We start from the raw sequence: 15,390 nt of genomic DNA, 5'->3' as shown, positions 1-15,390 counted from the left end.
AATGAATGAATGGAATCCCAAAATCTCTGTAGATGTTCATTGAAATGAAAAATAAACAAACTAAATTAATTTAAAAAAAGATAATAAAAAAGGAGCTTATTACCAGGTTGTTGTTATGTGTCATCAAGTCACCTGTGACTCATAGTGACCCTGTGTACAACAGCCCTAAACCTTGCTCTATCCTGTGTCAATCTTACTATCTCTGACACACCACCTCCCATTACTCCAGTCACTGAATCAATCCACCTCACACAGGGTCTTCCTCTCTTGCACTGTCCCTCCACACTCCCAAGCATGATATCCCTCTCCAAGGACAGGTCCCTCCTTACAACATGTCCAAAATAGGTCAGACAAAGCTTCAGAATCCTTACCTCCAAGGAGCAGCCTGTTTCACCCTCTCTAGGATGAACCTGTTTGTTCTCTTAGCAGTCCACGGTACTGAGGAGGACCTGAAGTACTTGCTGCAGAAGATCAAGAACTTCAGCCTTCAATATAGATTGAAACTCACCATCAAGAAAACAAAGATTCTTACTACTGGGTTAATTGGCAGCATCACGGTAGATGGTGAAGGGATCAAAATTGTTAACAGCTTTAGTTTGCTTGGCTCCACAATCTACATTTTTTCTACCAGCAGTCAGGAAATTAAAAGATTAATTACATTGGGAAAACCTGCTGTCAGAGACCTCTCCAAAGTGCTGAAGAGCAATGATGTCAGTTTGGAGACTAAGGTGTGCCTGATCCAGGACATACTCTGCAATTACGTGCTTGAATCAGAAAGCTGGGCAATGACTAGGGATGATAAAAAAAGAATTGATGTCTTTGAGCTGTGGTGCTGGAGAAGATTATTTAATATATGTACCATGGACTGCTACAAGCAGTGTGCTACAAGCACAAAATGGTAACTTAAAGTAGTGTTTCAAAAGTGGTATCTTTGGAGGCAAGACTGATGAGGCTTTGCCTCACATACTTTGGGCTATTCCTTGGAGAGGGACATGATGCTGGGAAGGGCAGAGGGTTGGTGAAGGAGAGGGAGATTCTTGACCAGGCAGATTCGACACAGTGACTGCCACAATGAGATCTTGTGTGTCAGGAAGTGTGAGGATGGCACAGGGTAGATAGAACAGCGTTCACATCTTTTGTTCATAGGGTCACTATGAGTTGTACTCTACTCAATGACACCTAACAACAACAAAACAACAATAAAATGCTGAGAGAAAAGAAAATTTTATACTCCAGAGACCAGAAACAATTCTACCAAGCAAGGATACTTAGGTAAGATAGCGTTCTAGGCAAAAGAAATAGCACGACCAAAGGTGTAAGAGTGGAAGAATACAGTAGGAATGAGGAATGGTTTTATGAAGCATATGGTCTAAGCACAGGATGTCTATTAATAGAATCAAAAGGGCCCCAAGTGCTCCTATGAGAATATGAGACTTTGTTCAACAAGTAATAGTGAGTCTGAAGGTTTTTTGAACAGAAGTGAGCCAGAGCAATCAGATCTAAATTTTGTATCAGTTGCCAGTTGTATTCACAAGTTTACAGTTCACAATTGTACTGTCTCTGAGATTGTATGAATTGTTTCAGCTGAGAAAAGTAGTCAAGTTTATTTGTCATCAGTGAAGTGGGTGACAGTCATTAAGGTACTGTTCCAATATCATGAACAATTTCCTGAACAGTTTAATTTTTCCCCACCACAGGATCTTCTGCTAGTCTCATCTTCTCTGAGTAGATGAGAGAGAAAACGTTGAATATATCAGGGGGAAATATAAGATTAAATTTTATTAACATGTTACAGATTAGATTAGAAATATATCTATGTTGTTACCATTTATCTCATAATACATCTTTTCCTGAGTAAGGAGCTCATGCTGCATAGAAAAGCCCTCTGAATGAAAAGTCAGATCTTGAGTTCAAGTCCCGGCTCTGATACTTACTATTTTTTTTGTAACCTTGACTAAGCCAGTTAACCTTACTGATCCTGTTCCAGAGTAATTGTTAGATTCCAGTTGAATAGTTCTTGTGAACATATCATGACTAAAGGATATTGTGAACGTATCCTTTCTATTTGAAAGAGCGCTCTGGTAGCTAGACCATAGGGTATTGTGCTGCTAACATAAAGGCATCATGAATCCATCATTAAGTTTGCCGTCTCTGAAAACTCCTGGAGGGTCAGCTGTGAGCCAGCTCTGCCTCTGGGGTAATTGAGTTCTGTTGTTTATATTTGAAGGGGATGTTCCATACAAGTGATACTGACAAGAGTTTGTGGATGATTCTTGAAAGACCAGTGATTACCTACAGTGCCTAGAGGCAGTGTATTAGCATAGGACCCAAGTAATAGCAGTAAAACTCAATTTCAAACTTGTAGACTCACTGATATAACTCACTGTGTTCCAAGAACTTTGTGAGCTACCCTCCCCATGCACACAGACACACTGCTTTTGTCTGAAACACTATAAAAGCAAATTAGACAAGCAATGGCAAAAAGACACAAAAATTCTATGAGTAATACAAATCTTTGCTCATGGATTCTTGAAGAGACTAACAGAATACATTGAACATTATACCACCATATTCCCTAAACAATTGTCTTTAATCATTCCCATCACCCCTTTTTCTTCATTTTCTTTCAGTCCCCAAACCTCCCACTGACACCATTTTCCTGGCCACACTTTATCATCATCTTCAATCCCAGCGTTTCCCTTCTTTATTATTACCACAGTTATTAATTCTTTGGAGAGTTTTCTATTTTTCTTTCTTACTCTCCATTGCTCTCTTCAATATAAGGAAAGTAGCTAGTCTATAGATCAAAGGAATGCACCCTCTTTAGAAAATTAAGAAGAAACAATGTAATGTTTTATCTTTGTTTCGTGAGCTATTTGATACAAGGTAAAATCAGTTAACTTCTATAACCTCAAATATTTTTTTCTGTGAAGTTAGAGCTAGCAATATTTGTTCTATTATCCTCACAAGTAAAGATGAGATGATGTAAAGGATGTGAAAATGCTCTGTAAATGTTAAAGCTCTTATACAAATAAGAGGTTGCATTAATTGGTATCCTCAGCAGCTGTTTACAGAGTTTGTCATTCTGTCAACTCAATCTCCTAAGATTTCTGGCAAATCTAAAATCTTACTCAAGAAAGATCTCCCTTGTTTTTCATCATGGCTGACCATGCTAGATTGTTTGTGGCTGTGGTTTTTTAGCATATCATAGCCAGGCTGTCTGATTATACTTGTATGATACATTTGCAGAGCTTTTGACGTATATTCTCTTATCCGGTCCTCAGAACAACCCTGTGAGGAATATGATTTAATTATTCCTGTGGTTGAAGGCAAGAAGTCCTGGTGGCACAGAATTTAAGTGCTCCACTGTTAACCAAAACTTTGACAGTTCTGTGCCATCCTGCTACATGAGAGAAAGCTTTGGCAATCTGCTTCTGTAAAGACTTACATCTTTGGAAACTCTATGGAGGACTTCTACTCTGTGCAGGCTGAGATTTAAGGCAAAAAGTTGAGATATATATATATATATATATAATCTCATTAATATCACATGCAAGCAAGATTCTGCTGAAAATTATCTAAAAACAACTAGAGCAACACATAGAGAACTGCCAGCTGTGCATGTAGCATTTAGAAGAAGTCGTGGCACTAGGGATATTATAGCTAATGTTAGATGGATCTTGGCAGAAAGTAGAGAATCCCAGAGGAATGTCTATCTGTGCTTCATTGACTACGCAAAGGCTTTTGATTGTGTAGATCACAACAAGCTGTGGCTGACTCTGAGAAGAATGGGAATCCCAGAACATATGATTGTGCTTATGCGAAACCTATACTTGGACCAAGAGGCAGTTGTCAGAACAAAGCAAGGAGACACTGCATGGTTCAAAATTGGGAAGGGCATTTGCGAGGGATGTATTCTGTCTCCATACCTTTTCAGTCTGTTTGCAGAACACATCATCCAGATGCTGGGTTGTACAAGGAGGAATGTGGCATCAGGATTGATGGAAGAGTCATCAACAACCTGTGTTATGTAGATGACACAATCCTGCTTGCTGAAATTGAGGAGGACCTGAAGCGCTTGCTGCAGAGAGGGTCAAGGCCTGAAGCGCTTGCTGCAGAGAGGGTCAAGGACTGCAGCCTCCAATATGGATTGAGGTTCAATGTCAAGAAGACAAAGATTCTCACCACTAGGTCAATTGGCAGCATCAGTATAGATGCTGAAGAGATTGAGATAGTTAACAGTTTTAGTTTGCTTGGCTCCACAGTCAACATTCTTGGTACCAGCAGCCAGGAAATCAAGAGACAAATTGCATTGGGGAAAGTCAGCAGTCAGGGACCTCTCCAGAGTACTGAAGAACAACGACATCAGGCTGGAGACTGAGGTGCACCTGATCCGGGTTGTGTACTATGCATTGGAGAGCTGGACATTGACTAGGGATGATAGAAAGAGAATTGATGCCTTTGAGCTGTGGTGCTGGAGAAGAGTGTTGAATATACCATTGACTAGGGATGATAGAAAGAGAATTGATGCCTTTGAGCTGTGGTGCTGGAGAAGAGTGTTGAATATACCATGGACTGCTAGGAGAACAAATAGGTTTGTCCTGGAGAGGGTGAAGCCATGCTACTCCTTGGAGACAAGGATTATGAAGCTTCGTCTGACATACTTTGGGCGTGTTGCAAGGAGGGACCAGTCCTTGGAGAGGGACATCTTGCTTGGGAGAGTGGAGGGATGGCGCAGGAGAGAAAGATCCTCGATGAGATGGATTGATTCAGTGATTGGGGCAGTGGGAAGGAGTAGGTGTGTTGGAGACAATGAGGTTGGCACAAGATAGAGCAGGGTTTAGGGCTCTTGTACATCGCTATGAGTCGCAAGCAACTACATAACAACAACAACATTGTGTATGTATATGAAATATGGTTGAAGCTGTTATCTTATGTCTCCCTAATGTAAGTGTTTCTTTTGCCTGGAGTCACATGGGGGCCTGTCTTCTGTTCTATACAACCTCATAGAAGTGTGAGGGATGTTTCTGATTTTGTTCCTTAGGTACGTGCTAATAACCATTTATTGAGACTACCTTTCTGCCCTTTAGTGATTAAGTCAGCAAAAACATAACATAGTTCATAAAGATAATGTTCTATATTTTAATGTGGTCAAGTGTAGTTTGGGATCTTAAAAACTTGAACAGTTAACTAAAGGGTAACTATTGGTCTCTATTTGTGTCAAAGAATAAACTAATCTGTAGGACTAATACCTCACATGAACCTCAGCCTCTTCTAAATTGAGACCAGAAGTGGATCTGTATACCAGCACCAGCCGGTTTAACCAGACATTGTAGATGGTCCCAGGGAGAGTGGAGGAGAGGGGAGGGAAGGAGGGTGATGTAGAACAACATTAAAATTCCTAAATGACGTCAGCTATACTGAACTGATGCAAACCAGAGGAACCCTGAGTCTGTTGTGCTAGGAAAATAACCTTTGACCTTGAGACTGAAACAATTTCTGGAGATAACTTTTCAGTCAAATAAGAGATTGGCTCATAAAATAATACCCTGCACAAGTAACATGCTCCCTGAGATAGTCAAGTCTATGTAGCCAAATAGTCAACATTTACCCAAAAGCAAAGATGAGAAGGCGAGGAAAAGAAGGGAGAGGAGAAGAGTGGGAGCTGAGCACATAGAATGAAGTACTGAGAAGGCTGATAGTATGAATTTTAACCAATGCCATGGAACAATGTGTTTAAAATTGTTAAAGGATAATCTAATGTGATATGTAAACTTTTACCCTATGATGGTCTATTAAAAAAAGAATTACTAACCCCCTGTGATCTCTATGATGCCTATAGCAATATCCACTAAGCATCACATAGTCTAGATGGCCTTAAGACTTTTGACTTGTAACTTCATGTCTCTTTAATGCCCAGCACTTCGACCCAGTTTGGGCACCATCCCTTTTGACCTGTGAAGCAACCTGTGTGTTGCCTGAGTACCCACACTCCATGCAAACTGTCAGTTCTTGTGTTCTCATTAAACGCTTTTCCTGTTTGTGGAATTTCTTTTGAGTAGGCAGATTCTTGTTTTGAGTCCTTGCTGGAGGCATCATGATAAAAGGAAAAGCTTTGTATGGGCTTTAGAGAGAGGCTTCTCCTGGTATAGCTTCTGGAAACTCATATAACCTCTTTGGATTTCACTAATTCCTCACTTGTAAAATGATACTTCCAATACCTGCCTCATTGTTACCTGCAATTTATTATATGCTATTTGTTATGCTTCACACAATCAGTGACTCAGTGTGTATTCCTTCCATCTTCCAAAGGCATTTGACTATATGGATTATGACAAATTGTGGATAACATTGAGAGGAATGGGAATCCCAGGACACTTAATTATGCTCATGCAAAACCTATACCTAGACCAAGAGACTGTGGTGCAAACAGAGCAAGGGAACACATGGTTCAAAATAAAAACTGGGTATACCATGAATAAATCATTAGAGAAGCTTGACTTGATGAAGAAGAATGGCATCAGGATTGGAGAAAGATTCAACAACCCGTGTTATGCAGATGACAGCCTTACTTGTTGAAAATGAGGAGAACTTAAAGCTCTTGCTGCAAAAAAGATTAAGGACTACAGCCTTCGATATGTATTACATCTCAATATCAAGAAAATAAAATCTTCACCACTTGACCAATAGTCAACATCATAATAAATGTAGAAAAGATAGAAATGGACAATGATTTTCTCTCAACTCTACAGTGAACAACCTTGATGGCAGCAATCAGGAAATCAGAAGTCATTTTGCCTTGGGCAAGTCTGCTGTCAGAGACTTCGACAAAGTCCTGAAGAGCAAGGATGTCAGTTTAAAGACTAAAGTGTACCTAATCCAACCCATGTTGGGTTTTTTGTTGTTGTTTTGTTTTTTACTTAATGTGCATAGATTGGCAAGGGGTGGAGCATGGTTTAGGGCTGTTGTACCTAAGGTTGTTATAGGCAACTCAACGGCACATAACAACAACAACTGCACATTTGAGAGTTGGACAGTGACCGAAGGAGATGCCTTTGAGTTGTGGTGCTGGAGAAGAGCACCAAATATCGTATGTACTATTAAGGGAACAAACAACTTTATCTTGGAGAGCATACAGCCAGGATGCTCCTTAGAGGGAAGGATAGTGAAACTCATCTCATATATTTTGTAGATGTTGTAAGGAGGGGCCAGTCCTTGGAAAAAGACATCATTCTCAGAAGGTGGAGGGTAGTAAAGGAGGGAAGGACCCCTCTCTGAGATGAGACCCCACTATGAGATTGACATAGTGACTACATCAATGAACTCTAGTGTGGAAGAGCTGATGGGCATGGCACAGGATACGAAAGGGATCAGATCTGTTGCTCTAGGGTTACTATGAGTCGTACTTAATCACCAATTTAATATCACTTAACAATAACCTGCCTAATTAAATTGTTTGAGGATTAAAGGTAATATTATAAAGTGCTTGACAGTGAACAGCATTGTCATCTTTATAGGCATTACACTAGCCTGTCAGACAAGCAGGTAATCACTTTCATATTTTTTGCATGCCTGTATTACGTGGATTTTATTAGTAAGCAATCTCAAATTCATTGTTATAAGTTCCCTAATAAAGAGGTCATTTTTATGTAACAGCTCTGAAGCCATCCTGATGTTCCAGTGAGGAAGTTGAAATATGAAGTGAATTTTAGGTCTGAATCCTTTCTTCAACCTTAGTAGAAATGCTTTTGTCTGTATTTTATGTTAACATTTGATGTAAGGTTTAGCAAAAAACTTTTTCAGTAACTAGGGGGATAAAGGTTTTCATTATTAATTCAACTTTCTGCCTATCTAATGCAGGAATCTACATTATGATTGATAGACAAAGATATAAGAGGATGTGTTTTACTGTCACGTTCTAAAAACTCCAGTGTCTGGCACAGAATAGTTATTCAAGAAGTACTAATTTTGTGGATGTAGTCTTGGTTATAGTTGTGGTAAGGATCAACTGAATAATGCCGGACTGTTTATTAATCTTGTGGTATGGAAGAGGACTTTATTGCATTATGTAAGGTCTGCTGGCCTAGTGATAAGAAGCTACTCTGTAATCCCAAAAGCATGCCATTTGAATCCGCAGGCGAAGGATGGACAATCTCCTCCTCTGTGATTTACTGCCTCTGAAAACCTGTTGGCAGGTCAGCTGTGGATTGGTTCTGACTTGACAGCAGACAGCAACAACAACTAGGTAATTACAATGTGTCACACTGAGTTTTATCCACAGGTTCAGGGTTTTGGATTCCCCATAGCACCCATGTGTGAGAGGGGCCAATGTTGTCTTTGAAATGGCAGAATTTTCCTCATAATCCTGAGTTTGATGTAAGTTCACTTAGCTTTGGCCTCTCTCAAGCCAGTGATGAGGCTTCTCCCCATTCACAGCCTCTTCTCCCGTTACCGCATAGTATAGCAATTGATGGTAGACACCGAGTCAGGATTCAAAGACTCCATGATTTTAAAACTTTGATATACTTCTCAGTCAATCCAAATTTGCCTCTTCTCTCAGAGTTCAGGAAAACTAATTTAGCTTTAGCATAGAACTAGGAGGGCTCATAGAATCATAGAACTAAAAGTGATTTTTGAAAGTATAAAAGGAAAGGGAAAGAATAGGAAAATAAGTAATATACATGACAACAGTCCAGAATAAGGGCTGCATTGTAAAGTGGACTGGGGTGGGGGTGGGAGATTGTACAATGAAGGTTTTGTTTTGTTTTTTTCAAAGAGAAAAGCAAAAGCAAACGGGGGGTGGGTGAGCAGGGAGGAAAATGTCCAACAATGAATGAATGGAAATCCAAGTTCTTTATAAACATTCATTAAAATCCTAATAAAAAAAATTTTTAAAGGGAAAAAAAGTAATATAACTAAAAATAGTTACTACTCTTAGCTTTGGAACCAAATAGCTTATACCTGAATCCCGCCATCTTAACTTGGGTTGTCACTTAACTCCCAATGCTTCAAATTCCTTATTCTCAATATGAGAATAATACTAACTACCATAAAGGTTGTTAGGAGGATCAAAATAAATAAAGCACTTAGAACTCTACTTAGCAAATAGTAAGTGTCCTTTGTTTACTATTATGACTGACACTGTTATTATTTATTGAAATCTACTTCACAGGCATTATTTCATTAAATACTCATATGAAAAAACAAAAATGAGGGCTCTGTTATGTTTTGTAATATGCCCTAGGTCCCATAAGTACTAAATTGCAGGATTGGTTTTAAAAATAATTTTATGTATGTCCCTCATTTTATAAATAAAACCAAGACTTAAGTAGGTAAAGTGATTTATTAAGGACCACATAGCTGATTCGTAACAATATCTGAACTAGTTTATTAATTTTTCATTTTCTCTCTCTCAGGGATTTAAAACTATTGATATAGTGTGTCCAAATTAGAAAAAAAGAAATCTATATAGCAAAGTTATGTTAGCATTCCAAAAGTATTATTTTGATTGGAAATCATCAAATCTTATAGAAGTCTGTGTGTTAGAGTCTTGCCAGTCATAGTAAAGGATCACATTTTTTAAGATGCCAAGGATTAGGCTACCCGTGAAAATGGTGTAAGTTACCTTCTGAGTTCTATGAAAATAATATGTAAAGACCGAAGTACAATCAAGTAATGTCATCAGTGCCTTTGTCTTTAATTTAATGAAACATGTGACCATTTCTTTCTCTGCTGGACATAAAATTATCTTTAATTCTCAGCTGAACCCAGCAAGCATGGCTATAGCTGACTGTAGTCAGTAGTCAGCAGAGAGCATTGACAAATTGCCTTCATTACTTTTTTTTAATCCTCTGACCTATACGCATTTTTCGGTACTCTTTTTTTTTTTTTAAACTCATGGCCGCTTTATTATCAGTGTGGACAGGGCCATAGAGAGGGGCTTCACTCATGGTACAGACGCAGGAGGCAGCCCCGGAGGGTGCCCATGTAGCGATCCCGGAGGGCCTGGTACCGGAAGCCATCCAGGGAGTGGACAGATGCCGAATTCAGGAAGAGCCGCACGTCACTCAGCGGCCATTGGTCAGAGCGGCAGGGTTCTACAAACTTCTCCACCAGGTCCACAAACAGGTCTCGGACATCCTTATTGTGGGTCAGCTTGGCGGCCACGTTCACCAGCCCCCGGGACAGGTTCTTGAAGTTGGCTTCCATTTCAGAGAAGACACCAAGCTTTCCCCGGAGGGCGGTGCACACCAGGCTCTTATGCAGGTCCAGAAGGTCCTTGTCGTCCACTAGCACTTTGAGTTCCTTCAAATCCTGGAGAAACTCTTTGTCCAAGGCCATGTCCATGTCATCAACTTGGGAGTCAATGGCTCTGAGGGTCCAATTCTGGATCATGAGTTCGGCACAGAAGGCAAAGTCTCCAAAGCGGTTGTTGGCAAAGAAGACGAAGGCTGTGTAGTCTCTGGCCAGCCTATCAGAAAGGAGGAAGTGTTGCTAGATGTTGTCACCCAGGGAGCCCCGCATCTCCTCCACCACTTTGAAGACTCGCTTAAAGTTGTCAAACTGTCTTCGACAGCTCTTCAGGGTGATGCCTGTTTTGGTGCTGATGTCGTCCAGGTCTTTCTTGGTGCCTTTGGGCAGTTTCTTGCCCAACACTTCTCGCACAAAGGCCTCATCAAAGGTATAGTACCTCTCGATTAGCAGCGCCTGCCGGGAGGGCGGGACCTGAAAGATGAGCTGGTGGAACAGCTTGGGCTGCGCGTGCAACAGGCGCTCCAGCATGTTGAAGGTGCGGTAAGTGGTCCATGGTGTCACTCTGCAGCACCGCCGCTGTGGCACCTGTCTGCTCCAGGATCCCTGAGCGCACTCGCAAGGCCACCGCATCGCTCACTGAGTAGCCATCCAACCAGAGACGATAAGGGTTATGTTCCCCACGAAGATGTCTAGCTCGCTGGTCATGGTGATGCCCAGGCCCGGGCACCGCAGCAGAGCCCCGAGGAGGAGCCAGCACTGCCCGGGCCCGGCACGCCGCCGCCAGCTTTTCGGTACTCTTTAGTGACATTGTCAACCTGTAAACAATTTACTTCCACAATGTGTTTGGCATGATTTGTACAATTATTTGAAGGTGCCACACCTTAATTTTCATTTACAAGTAGTCCCTGATTTAAGATAAAGTTCCGTTCCAATGACTTCCTCATAAAATAGTTCTGATACAAGATAAATATTTTTTCATTATTATTGTCTTTTATAATTAGTTTCTTTTGAAATCCTTTGAGCATCTATGTGTGAACATCTGAAAATTTTTACATTAAAAGATTACACCCTGTCTTGTGCTCCTGAGAGACTGGATTCCAAAATAAAAAACAGGGTGTAAGCATGGTTTGTTATAACTTGACTATGTAATAAGTTAGGGACTGCCTGCCTGTATTTTATAAAGATTATGTCAAATGAAAAAATGAAACTCATAATAAATTTTGAGGAGGGTGAGTGGAAGTGGAGGGGCATCCTGGTGGAGGGTGGAGCTGGAAAATAAGTGTGTGAGGACACTTGGGCCAAGGGCAGGGACTACACTGAAACTAATCGTTAACTCCACAGTAAGGGATATATCTTTAACTTTTCTGTAAAATTCTTGTCTGTCAGATACTTCTCTAAATCTGAACATTCAGATTAAGACAGACTACAAAGAAAGATTGGCTTCCCCAATAGCAGGCCTCTGAAAACCCTATGTACAGCAGAACACACGTAGAATAACAGAAAGGGCAACTGAGGTAGAGCTTTCAAGTATAGAAATACAGAGGAAGAACAGTTGTAAGCAGATACTAGTGATTGGAACATGGAATGTGAGAATCATGAATGTAGGAAAATTAGATATTGTTAAGAAAGAAATGGAACACATAAATATTGACATAGTAGGAATTGGTGAGATGAGATGGACCGGCATGGGGCATTTTGAGTTGAATGATCATATGATATAGTACTCCGGAGATGAAAAGGTGAGAAAAGGTGGGGTTGCTTTCATAGTTAAAAAAGTCATTTGTAGATCCATCTTGAAGTACAATATTTTGAGTGATAGGATAATATTCATATGTCTACAAGGAAGTCCATTGAATACCACTATTATTCAGATATATGCACCAACAACCAGAGCCAAAGAAGAGGAAATATATTTCTACCAACTTTTACAATCAGACTTCAATCGAACATGCAGTCAAGATGCATTGATAATAATGGGTGACTGTAATGCAAAAGTTGGGAATAGAGAAGAATCAGTAGTTGAAAAACATGGACTTGGTGACAGAAATGGAGCTGGAGAAAGGATGATTGAATTTTGCACAATCAATGACTTATTCATTGCAAATACGTTTTATAAGAAACATAAATGCAGGTTATATACATGGCTTTCACCAGATGGTATGTATAGGAATCAGATTGATGACATCTGTGAGAAGAACCGCTGGAGAAGCTCAATATCAGCTGTGAAAACTAGGCCAGGAGCTGACTGTGGAACAGACCACCAACTACTCATATGGAAGTTCAAGCTGAAGCTGAGAAAAATTAAACCAAATCCACAGGAACCAAAATATGACTTTGAGTCTATCCCACCTGAATTTCAGAACCATCTCAGGAATAGGTATGAGGCTTTGAACACTAGTGAGTGAAGACCACATCAGTTGTGGGAGGATATCAAAGGTATCATCCAGGAAGAGTGCAAACAGTCATTACAAAGACAGAGGAGGAAGAGAAGACCAATGGTTGTCAGAAGGGACTCTAAGTATTGCACTGTAGTGCATAGAAGCCAAAGAAGAAGGAAGAATTCAAGATACTAAAGAGCTGAATAAAAGATTCCAAAAGGCAGCACGGGATGACAAAGCAAAATATTACAATGAAATGTGCAAGGAGCTGGAGTCAGAAAGTCAAAAGGGCCAGACTCACTCAGCATTTCTTAAGCTGAAGGAACTGAAGAACAATTCAAACCTCGAGTTGCTATAATCAAGGATGGTTTAGGCAGAATATTAAATGATCCAAGAAGTATTAAAAGAATATGGAACGAATATAGTGAGTCACCGTATAGAAAGGAATTGGCAGACACAGAAGAATTTCATGAAACAACATATGAGCAGGAGCCTATGGTGATGAAGAATTTCAAGCTGTTTGAAGGAAATAGCAAAAATAAGGCTGCAGGAGTAGATGGTATACCAATTGACGTATTCCAACTAACAGATGCTGCCCTGGATGTGCTCACCAAGTTGTATCAAGAAATCTGGAGAACAATCACTAGGCCAACTGACTGGAAGAGATCTATATTTGTTCCCATTCCAAAGAAGGGTAACCCAACAGAATGTGGAAACTATAGAGCAATATCATTGCTTTCACATGCAAGCAAGATTCATCTGAAGATTATCCAAAAACGACTTTAAGAGCACATTAACAAAGAACTGCCAGAAAAGTCCAGGCTGCGTTTAGAAGGGGTCGTGGTACTAGGGATATTGTAGCTGATGTTAGATGGATCTTAGCTGAAAGCAGGGCATACCAGAGGAATGTATATCTGTGTTTCATTGATTATGCAAAGGCATTTGAATGTGTGGATTATAACAAACTGTGGCTGACTCTGAGAAGAGTGGGAATCCCAGAACACTTGATCGTGCTAATGCGAAACCTATACTTGGACCAAGACGCATTCATCAGAACAGAGTAAGGAAACACTGCATGGTTCAAAATTGGTGTATGCCAGGGATGTGTCCTATCTCCATACCTTTTCAACCTGTATGTAGAACAGATTATCCGGGAGGCTGGGTTCTATGAGGAGAAGTGTGGCAACAGGATTGGAGGTAGGCTTATCAACATCTGCATTATGCAGATGACACAACCGTGCTTACTCACACTGAGGAGGACCTGAAGCTCTTGCTGCAGAGGCTCAAGGACTGCAGCCTTCAATATGGATTGAGGCACAATGTCAAGAAGACAAAGATTCTCACCTCTGGACCAACTCGCAGCATCAGAATAGATAGTGAAGAGATTGAGATTGTTCACAACTTTAGTTTGCTTGGCTCCACGGTAAACACTCTCAGCACCAGCAGCTAGGAAATTAAAAGACGTATTGCAATGGGAAAATCTGTTGTTAGGGACCTCTACAAAGTACTGAAGAGCAATGGTGTCTCTCTGGTGACTAAGGTGCATTTGATACAGGCCATGGTCTTTGCTATCACTTGTTATGTATCAGCTGGACAATGACTAGAGAGGCTAGAAGGAGAATTGATGCCTTTGAGCTGTGGTACTGGAGAAGAGTATTGACGGTACTACGGACTGCTAAGAAAACAAATAGATTCATCCTGGAGAGGGTTAAACCAGGCTGCTCCTTGGAGGCAAGGATACTAAGGCTTCATCTGACATACTTTGGACATGTTGTAAGGAGGGACCAGTCCTTGGAGAGGGACATCATGCTTGGGAGGGTGGAGGGACAGTGCAGGAGAGGAAGTCTATGAGGTGGATTGATTCAGTGACTGGGGTAATCGGGATGGGTGTTTCGGAGGCAATGCGATTGACACAAGATAGTACAGGGTTTAGGGCTCTTGTGCATCGGGTCACTGAGAATCACAAGCGACTTGCTGGCACATAACAACAACATAATAAAAGTGACTTTGGGGAAAATGTGCTGTCAGGGACTTTTCCAGAATGCTGAATACCAACGATGTCAGTCTAGAAACTAAGGTGCGCCTAATCTAGGCCATGGTCTTCACAATTTCTTGTTATGCTTCAGAGAGTTAGACAATGCTTAAGAATGACAGAAGAATCTATGCCTTCAAATTGTACTGGAAAAGAGTCTTGAACTTACCATGGACCATCAAGAAAACAAATAGGTCGGTCTTGGAGAGGGTAAAACCAAGTTTCTCCTTGGAGGCTGGGATTTTGAAACTACTTCTTACATACTTTGGGCATGTGGCCAGGAGACACTGGTCCTTGGAGAAGGACATCATGCTTGGAAAGGTGGAGGGACAGTGCAGGAGAGGAAGACCCTCAATGAGATGGACAGATACAGTAACTGGGGCAATAGAGGTTGGTGTGTCAGCATAGTGAGCCTGTCTCAGGGAAGGGCAGAGTTCAGAGCTTCTTCAGTAGGGTAGTTATGAGTCACAGGCAACTTGATGGCACATAACAACAACAGCAATTTATGACTACTTTTTACCTGTTAAGCAATGCATTGTTGTAATTTTATGCTGTTGTGTCAGAACAAACTGATAGCTGACTTCATTGACTATGCAAAGGCATTTGACTGTGTGGATCATAACAAACTGTGGCTGACTCTGAGAAGAATGGGAATCCCAGAACATTTAATTGTGCTAATACGAAACGTATCCTTGGACCAAGAGGCAGTCGTCAGAACAGACCAAG

General features: G+C 40.7%; 1 protein-coding gene and 1 pseudogene across 2 annotated transcripts in view; one reads left to right on the top strand and one right to left on the bottom strand.

Annotated features, from left to right (window-relative positions):
- SCN8A (sodium channel, voltage gated, type VIII, alpha subunit) overlaps positions 1-15,390 on the top strand; it is a 352,497-nt gene that overhangs the window by 98,494 nt on the left and 238,613 nt on the right. The window lies entirely within an intron of this gene.
- LOC102864688 lies at positions 9,943-10,959 on the bottom strand (annotated as a pseudogene).

This window comes from Elephantulus edwardii, unplaced genomic scaffold (genome assembly GCF_000299155.1).
Source record: "Elephantulus edwardii isolate Elephantulus edwardi_28Jun2011 unplaced genomic scaffold, EleEdw1.0 scaffold00278, whole genome shotgun sequence".
Taxonomy (NCBI): domain Eukaryota; kingdom Metazoa; phylum Chordata; class Mammalia; order Macroscelidea; family Macroscelididae; genus Elephantulus; species Elephantulus edwardii.
This window is presented reverse-complemented; position numbering and strand designations above follow the sequence as displayed.